This window comes from Triticum urartu, chromosome 5A, assembly GCF_056163025.1.
Source record: "Triticum urartu cultivar PI428250 chromosome 5A, HENAU_Tu73, whole genome shotgun sequence".
Taxonomy (NCBI): Eukaryota; Viridiplantae; Streptophyta; class Magnoliopsida; order Poales; family Poaceae; genus Triticum; species Triticum urartu.
Window position 1 is genome coordinate 652,442,594 of NC_141877.1, and position 9,759 is coordinate 652,452,352.

The 9,759-nt window shown below is 44.6% G+C and overlaps 1 pseudogene; it reads right to left on the reverse strand.

Moving 5' to 3' along the window:
• Positions 1-7,893: 7,893 nt before the first annotated feature.
• Positions 7,894-9,366, reverse strand: LOC147973790 (uncharacterized; annotated as a pseudogene).
• Positions 9,367-9,759: the final 393 nt, after the last annotated feature.

Consider the following 9,759-nt stretch of genomic DNA (forward strand, 5'->3'; position numbering starts at 1 on the left):
CAGTGGTCCCGGTACAATACTGGTGACCCCGAAACTTGTCCCGATGGCCGAAATAGCACTTCCTATATATAATTCTTTACCTCCGGACCATTCCGGAACTCCTCGTGACGTCCGGGATCTCATCCCGGACTCCGAACAACTTTCGGGATACTGCATATACATATCTCTACAACCCTAGCGTCACCGAACCTTAAGTGTGTAGACCCTACGGGTTCGGGAGACATGTAGACATGACCGAGATGGCTCTCCGGTCAATAACCAACAACGGGATCTGGATACCCATGTTGGCTCCCACATGCTCCTCGATGATCTCATCGGATGAACCACGATGTCGAGGATTCAAGCAACCCCGTATACAATTCCCTTTGTCAACCGGTACGTTACTTGCCCGAGATTCGATCGTCGGTATCCCAATACCTCGTTCAATATCGTTACTGGCAAGTCACTTTACTCGTACCGTAATGCATGATCCCATGACCAGACACTTGGACACTTTGAGCTCATTGTGATGATGCATTACCGAGTGGGCCCAGAGATACCTCTCCGTCATACGGAGTGACAAATCCCAGTCTTGATCTGTGTCAACCCAACAGACACTTTCGGAGATACCCGTAGTATACCTTTATAGTCACCCAGTTACGTTGTGACGTTTGGTACACCCAAAGCACTCCTACGGTATCCGGGAGTTACATGATCTCATGGTCTCAGGAAAAGATACTTGACATTGGAAAAACTCTAGCAAATGAACTATACGATCTTGTGCTATGTTTAGGATTGGGTCTTGTCCATCACATCATTCTCCTAATGATGTGATCTCGTTATCAATGACATCCAATGTCCATAGTCAGGAAACCATGACTATCTGTTGATCAACGAGCTAGTCAACTAGAGGCTTACTAGGGACATGTTGGTGTCTATATATTCACACATGTATTATGATTTCCGGATAACACAATTATAGCATGAATAAAAGACAACTATCATGAACAAGGAAATATAATAATAATCCTTTTATTATTGCCTCTAGGGCATATTTCCAACATAATCTTGGTTTAATGCCGCTCATGATAAGACCATTTGCTCGCTCGACTTGACCGTTAGTTGTCGGTGATAGATAGAGGCATACTCGAGCTTAATGCCCATTTTGCTGCACCAAGTTTTTACATCGTCGGCTGTAAAGTTCGAGCCGTTATCGGTGATGATGATGTGGGGGACGCCGTAGCGGTGTACAACCCCGGATATGAAGTCTATCACTGATCCGGACTCGGCCGTTTTGACTGGTTTGGCTTCTATCCATTTGGTGAATTTATCCACCATGACCAATAGGTATTTTTTCTTGTGGCTTCCCCCTTTAACGGGTCCGACCATGTCAAGCCCCCAGACCACGAAGGGCCAAGTAATGCGGATTGTTTGGAGAGCGGTGGGTGGCATATGGCTTTGGTTTGAAAAAAGCTGGCAACCGATGCAACGTTGAACGAGGTCCTGTGCGTCTGCTCGGGCCGTCGACCAGTAAAAAGCTGTACGGAAGGCCTTGCTTACAAGGGCCCGCGCTGCGACTTGGTGGCCGCCAAGTCTAGCTTGAATTTCTGCCAAAAGTTGCTGTCCTTCCTCTTCGGAGATGCACCTTTGAAGTACTCCGGTAGCGCTTTTCTTATAAACCTCTCCCTCGTGGACCTTGATACGTCTCCGTCGTATCTACTTTTCCAAACACTTTTTCCCTTGTTTTGGACTCTAACTTGCATGATTTGAATGGAACTAACCCGGACTGACGCTGTTTTTAGCAGAATTACCGTGGTGTTATTTATGTGCAGAAACAAACGTTCTCGGAATGACCTGAAACTTCACGGAGCAACTTTTTGGAAAATATAAAAAATACCTGCAAAAGATGAAGGCCAGGGGGCCCACCACCTGTCCACGAGGGTGGGGCGCGCCCCCCTAACTCGTGGGCCCCCTGGTGCCTCTCCGACTCCAACTCCAACTCTATATATTGTGTTTCGGGGAGAAAAAATCAGAGAGAAGAATTCATCGCGCTCTATGATACGGAGCCGCCGCCAAGCCCTAAAACCTCTCGGGAGGGCTGATCCGGAGTCCGTTCGGGGCTCCGGAGAGGGGAATCCGTCGCCATCGTCATCATCAACCATCCTCCATCACCAATTTCATGATGCTCACCGCCATGCGTGAGTAATTCCATCGTAGGCTTGCTGGACGGTGATGGGTTGGATGGGATCTATCATGTAATCGAGTTAGTTTTGTTAGGGTTTGATCCCTAGTATCCACTATGTTCTGAGATTGATGTTGCTATGACTTTGCTATGCTTAATGCTTGTCACTAGGACCCGAGTGCCATGATTTCAGATCTGAACCTATTATGTTTTCATCAATATATGAGTGTTCTTGATCCTATCCTGCAAGTCTATAGTCACCTATTATGTGTTATGATCCGTTAACCCCGAAGTGACAATAATCGGGATACTTACCGGTGATGACCGTAGTTTGAGGAGTTAATGTATTCACTATGTGTTAATGCTTTGTTCCGGTTCTCTATTAAAAGGAGGCCTTAATATCCCTTAGTTTCCGTAAGGACCCCGCTGCCACGGGAGGGTAGGACAAAAGATGCCATGCAAGTTCTTTTCCATAAGCACGTATGACTATATTCGGAATACATGCCTACATTATATCAATGAACTGGAGCTAGTGTTGTGTCACCCTAGGTTATGACTGTTACATGATGAACTGCATCCGGCATAATTCTTCATCACTGATCCATTGCCTACGAGCTTTCCATATATTGTTCTCCGCTTATTTACTTTTCCGTTGCTATTGCTATCATCACTACAAAATACCAAAAACATTACTTTTACTACTGTTACCTTTTGCTACCGTTACCACTACTATCACATTACTTTGCTACTAAACACTTTGCTGCAGATATTAAGTTTCCAGGTGTGGTTGAATGGACAACTCAGCTGCTAATACTTGAGCATATTCTTTGGCTCCCCTTGTATCGAATCTATAAATTTGGGTTGAATACTCTACCCTCGAAAACTGTTGCGATCCCCTATACCTGTGGGTTATCAGACCTTGTAGGCTTTAGACCGCCGCACAATGCAACGTGCCTCGTTTGGGTCATCGGGGAGTTCTTGCCTAGTTAGGTAAGACAAGAAGGGTTCTGTCCACGGGGCGATGACAACCATAATCACGTGGGCCGAAGGTGTTATTTTGGTGGCAGAGCCTCCGATTACGTCAGAGTGTTCGGTATCTGGCATTGTGGTCGGGTCCAGACTGTTGTTGTCAGTCTCTCCTTCCCATGCCACGGATGGCTTGAACAGCCTTTCCAGGAAGATGTTAGGTGGGACAGGGTCGCACTTAGCGCCGATGCGGGCGAGGATATCCGCCGCTTGATTGTTTTCTCGGACCACATGGTGGAATTCAAGCCCCTCGAACTGAGCTAACATTTTGAGGACGGCGTTGCGGTAAGCCGCCATTTTTGGGTCCTTGGCGTCAAAGTCTCCATTTATTTGAGATATTGCGAGGTTCGACTGCCATCCGGAGACCATGCAATAGGGCCTCATATTCTGCTGCATTGTTGGAGTCTGTGTATAATATTTGGAGTATGCATTGGACTGTATCTCCGGTGGGGGATGTCAGGACGACGCCTGCCCCTAGACCAGCCAGCATCTTAGAGCCGTCGAAGTGCATGATCCAATTGGAGTACACGCCGTACTCTTTAGGGAGTTCGGCGTCCATCCATTCGGCGACGAAATCAGCCAGTACTTGCGACTTAATGGCTCGCCGTGGTTTGTATATTATGCCGAATAGGAGGAGCTCGATAGCCCATTTAGCAATCCGGCCCGTGGCATCACGGTTATTTATTATGTCATTGAGTGGTACTTCGGAGGCCACCGTAATTGAACACTCTTGAAGTAGTGTCGTAGTTTCCTGGATGCCATGAAGACCGCGTATGCTATCTTTTGATAATGTGGGTGCCGTGATTTGCATGGAGTGAGGGCAGTGGATATGTAGTATACCGGCTTTCGAAGCGGGAACTTATGTCCGTCCGTCTCTCGTTCGACAACGAGCACTGCGCTTACAACTTGGTGTGTTGCCGCTATATATAACAGCATTGGTTCGCCGACATTTGGTGCGGCCAAGATTGGGTTGGTGGCCAATACGGCTTTTATTTCTTCCAATCCGGTCGTGGCCGCATCCGTCCACTCGTAGTGTTCGGTGCGTCGAAGAAGGCGATAAAGAGGTAGTGCCTTTTCTCCTAATCGGGAGATAAAGCGGCTTAAGGCAGCCACGCATCCAGTTAACTTCTGGATTTTCTTGAGGTCTGTAGGGATAGCCAATTGTGACAAAACTCAGATTTTAGCCGGATTTGCTTCACTTCCTCTATTGGAAACGATAAGCCCAAGAGCTTTCCGGCGGGCACGCCAAAAATGCATTTTTCCGGATTGAGCTTGATGTTCGGAGGTTGTCGAACGTGAGCCTCAAGTCATCTATTGAGGATTCGACGTGTCTTGTTTTAATGACCACATCGTCTATGTATGTGATCAATTTTAGTACAGCGGGGGTTTTACGCCCCAAACTACGAGTGTCATGTTCCCCACAGGGACTAGGCAACGACAACTATGCTCGGCTAAATCTTGGTAACACAATTTTAAGAGACGGATGCAAAAAATATAAACCTAAACTATACAAAGTTCTTCCCGGAGATCGTCGCCAAAGAAAATACAAAACAAGCAAGGGGAGGTTTTCATTAAACTTGAGAAATAAAATGCTAACACAAGCAAACATCAAAATGCTAGGGAATTAAAAAGACATGAATATATATATATATATGTATATATATATGTATGTATATAGCTATCTAACAATTAACAAGGGGAAGAAACAAGGTTGTAGGACAGAACATGAATGTATCACATGACAGACACACACATATGTATATATATCACAGGTACTTGAGACAACATAAAAGTCACATGTACTGGAGCCAATGTTGGGGATATCGCTTATTGGGAACTTATCGGTTGACCCATGATAAGGGGTAAATCGGCCAGTTTATCGGCGTCACATGTACTGGAGCCAATGTTGGGGATATTGCTTATCGGGAACTTATCAGTTGACCCATGATAAAGGGTAAATCGGCCAGTTTATCGGCGTATCGGCCGATTTATCACCATATCGGTTGATTTATCGGTCGATTTATCTTATCGGCCAGACAACGATAAGCGATAAATCAGCCGATTTATGAGAATACCGGAAGATATCTTGAACAGTGACTGGAGCTATGACAGGAACTTACAAACTGAAATTTTCTACAACAGGCAGTACACATGCTAAATATATGACATAGAGACACCACTGAATCATAGAAGTTTCAGAAATTGTAACTGAATGTTGAACAGTTTTACACTTCTCAAGAACACTGAAAGCACATTCAATACAAAGATCACAGGTGATCTGAATTATTAAAGTAAACTAACTGACATACAGACACAAATAATACTAATTCGGAATAGAATATAGTTGATCTAGCATCCACTAATAACTCACAGAAAGTACACACACACGCATAGAAAGAGAGGGATAAAGAGAAATAAAGAGAGCAACAGCAGTTTTGTTGGGCAGAAGAGAAGCGACACTAGGAGGAGCAGCTAGCAGCGTTGGGTTTAGAGAAGAAGAAGTGGCAGCAACAAGTTAAGATTCAGAGCAGCAGCAAGGTGAGGAGAAGAGGAAGAAGAGCAGCAGCAGGAGTTGCGAGAGAGAGGAGCAGTAGGGGTGCATAGGAAGAAGGAGCAGCAGCAGTTGAGGACGGCGAGGGAAAGAAAATAAGCAGCAGGACGAAGCAAGAAGGAGGAGCAGCAACTCGGTTCAGAGAGAAGCAGCATCAAGGGGTCCCGGAGAAGAAGCGGCAGAGATTGCGAAAGTTAGGAGCAACAGGGGACGCAGAAGAGAGAAGCAGCAGCAGCAGCGCTAAGGGAGATGCAACGGAGAGGAGGCAACAAGAGCAAGGGGAAGAAGAAGAGCAGCAGCAGGGAGATGGTGAAGCAAGGGAGATGAGGTGATGGTCGCACGGGGAACCAGACGCCCGTCTGGCGGGTCGCGTGAGTGGCGGCGCTGGTGGGTGGCGCTGGAGATGGTGATGGTGATGCAGCGCTGGTGGCGGCGATGTGGATGGATGATGGTGGATGGTGCAGCGGCGGGTGATGGAGATGGCGAGGATGGGTGGCGCTGGTTGGCGCACCGCCGCGCCGGCCTGGCCGCGGCGGCGACCAGTGGTGGAGAAGGTGGGGTAAGGGGAATGGAGATGCCAGGCCTGAAAGGGGATCGTGGCTGCTGCTAGGGATTTTGACCCTCTCCTTAGATCTGCACTTTTGCACTTCGGCCCTTCTACTTCTCTGCCTACTTCACAAGTTGATCCCTCCACTCTTTCTTTCTAGCCCTTGAAGCTTTGATATTCATCACACGCAAGTCCCTCTTCTCTTCTTTCATATGCTCATCTCGGTTGCCACATGGACAGGAACTTGAAGATTTATAGTGCCTTTGCGCACACTTCTGCAAAATAGAGCAAAGACTAGTAAATGATCCTTTATATGATTTTCATGCAAATATTCAATATTTCACAACAAGAATTGATGGTCATATCTCAATAAACCGCATATTTGAGTGCCAAAAGATGTATATGAAATGTGCTTATCAAGTTCCCCCACACTTAAATCTTTGCTTGTCCTCAAGCAAAGGAATATGAAAAGAGCAGGATAGTGAATAGTGAGCTGGCTAGAGAATGTCCAAGTGAAGTAGATCTCTAAACAATGCATGCTTTCGACTTAGCTAGTGAAAATCAATGGTTAAGAGTGCTACAAAGCAATAGGACACTAGTAAACTCAATCATTTTAAACTTTTACAAAGATAAAAGTGGATCAACAAGTTCAAATGCTGATTGCGCCAAAGGGTTCCTAAAGAGAGCATGATCCCAAAAAAAACTTATTACCCGAAACATAACATTATGGTTGAAGCACCTATTGAATTTGAAGGAAGTAATGATAATATTTTACCGGTCTCACCAAAGGAACATACCACCGATCCCGAGAACATGGTATACACCTGGCTCGACCAATTTTTTGTTTTTATGTTTGTCTCCCCAAAGGAACATACCACCGGTCTCGAGAACATGGTATACACCTGGTTCGACAATTAAACTTTTTAATATAATTAACTCCTATCCGATCCAACCAGATTTCACAAGCCACCGATCCAGGGAACATGACATGCTACTGTTAGGTAAGATCAAATAATTATTCATTATAATATATATATATTTTTAATGAACAACACATAATCACAAAAAAAGGAATCCTCACTTCTCCATGTCTGGTTCACATGCTATCGATCCAGGGAACATAGCATGCTAATCCATAGTGGTTAGGTGATTGCTCTCAATGGGAACACACTTCGCACAAATTCAGCATCTAAACATGGTGATCTAGGTGTATCATAGTAAATGCAGAAAATGGCGAAGTTTTCTAGTGTACTAGGGATTTGAGCACTCAAAACTAATAGTTCTCACTAATTTCAGCCAAGCACGCATGGTGTAGATCACTAGTTTACAAGGCATTCAGAAATCAAGTTCAAAAATTCACATCAAGCACGATGCCAAAGGTGAATATCTGTGGGACAACATTTAAGAAATGGCACAAGCAACCCAAATAGCAATTTAATTTCAGCATGTATCAATGGATGATATATAAAGATTGGGGTCATGAAACAGCTCACCGAGCTTTGCTGTAGCACTCGCTCGACACTCTCTAAACTACAGCTCTTCTCCTTTTGCTTCCACAAGAACGCTCCAGCTTCTCTCTTGCATATGTGTGCTCCTTTCTTCTCCTCATCACCATGCCTTGAATCCACCGGGGTCCCAAGGGATGTCACCTCGAACCTGGACAGCATGTAGTAAACGGTGCAGTATCAAAAACCTGAAAGAACACTCCACAAAAGAGACAATGCAAGCGGTAGGGATAATACCCTCCAAGTCATCAATCGAGTATCCAATTACATAAGCATAGCTATAAAGCACATGTTTAGGATGGTAGAAATCAGTAAGCTCAATGCTAGTATTAGAATCACACGTTTCATTAAGCATGGGTATAGCATCAGGAACATAAGTATCATGAACAAAGATATGAGCAGTGCCACTAACAAGGTGTGTATGATCATGTCCAAGCAAATAGTTTTTCAAATCTACCTTAAGTGATGGCATCATGCAATGCATGGTAGTAGCAAACAAATCATATGAAGACATATCATTAAGAGGATAAGATAAACCTGACTCATCACGCTCTTGTATGACAATAGGCAAATGAATTTCTGGTTCTTCAAGTTCATCTACAACAGCTTCTTTTACTTCTTCAAGAGTAGTAGATCTTTTGTCTTCATCTTGATCACTTGGGAATTGCAGCTCTGGATCATCTTGTTCCTTGGCTTCAAGTATTTCTTCTTGGATCTGAAGTGTCTCTTCCTCTGGACTCTCGCTATCTTGCTCAGCTGAATGTGACAGTGTTGAAACCTCACACACCTCAAGGGATATCCCAGCTACACTCAGCTCAAGGAGGGATGAGATAGTGCACCCGGCATTGATATTCTTCTCAATTTTCCTTACTTCTTCCACTAGCTCTTTTCCACTCTTGATCTTCTTCATTTCCTCTAGTATCACCGGCCTAATTGGATCATCTTCAGCACTTCAAGTGAACTCGAGACTAAGCAATGTGAGCTTGTCTATATCATCAAAGTCATCTTGTGTGGGCACTTGTGCATGAGATTGCTCAATAGGTCCTGGAGTTGTTGGTTGACCAAGTGGAGGACCATTTAACTCCATTGGACACATCTCCTGGTGTTGAGGTATATGAGTAGGAGGTGAATAAAATTGTTGTGGTGCATAGTTGTTGCTCTCCTCTTCATAACTAAATCCCTGCATATGATTACTAGAAGCAAACGGTGAGATCTCAAGGTTGTTGCTCCTATATGACATATTCTGGTTTTCAGGCCACCCATATGAGTAATTGTTTTGGTATGAGCTAGGCTGTGGGGCGAAGCTCATGCCATAAAAATCAGGAGGGTGAGAGTAACCACGCTGACATTCAGCGGGTGAATGGCCCTGAAATCCACAAATATGGCAGGTAGGAGCAACATAAGGATGGCCCCTAGAATAAGGATCATAAGAGCTAGGCCTATCCTCAAAAATTACTTCTCGCTGCTGAGCTAAATCATCTAATCGATGGGAAATCTTACTTATCATGTCTTGAATACTTTCCGTGCTGTTTGTAGTGTTGCTCGCATAAGCATGATGATCTGAACAGTAAGCCATAACCGAGAAGATGCAATAACCTATAGAATGACCAAGCAACGAAAGAGAAAATAACTTGAACAAGGGTTAGGGGTTAGATATATATCACATATATATAGCACAAAGGGAAAAACAAGAAAAACCTAGTCTATATCCTAACAAAATCGCTCGACGCTAGTCCCCGGCAACGGCGCCAAAATGATCAATTGTAGTACAGCGGGGGTTTTACGCCCCAAACTGCGAGTGTCATGTTCCCCACAGGGACTAGGCAACGACGACTATGCTCGGCTAAATCTAGGTAACACAATTTTAAGAGACGGATGCAGAAAATATAAACCTAAACTATACAAAGTTCTTCCCAAAGATCGTCGCCAAAGAAAATACAAAACAAGCAAGGGGAGGTTTTCATTAAAC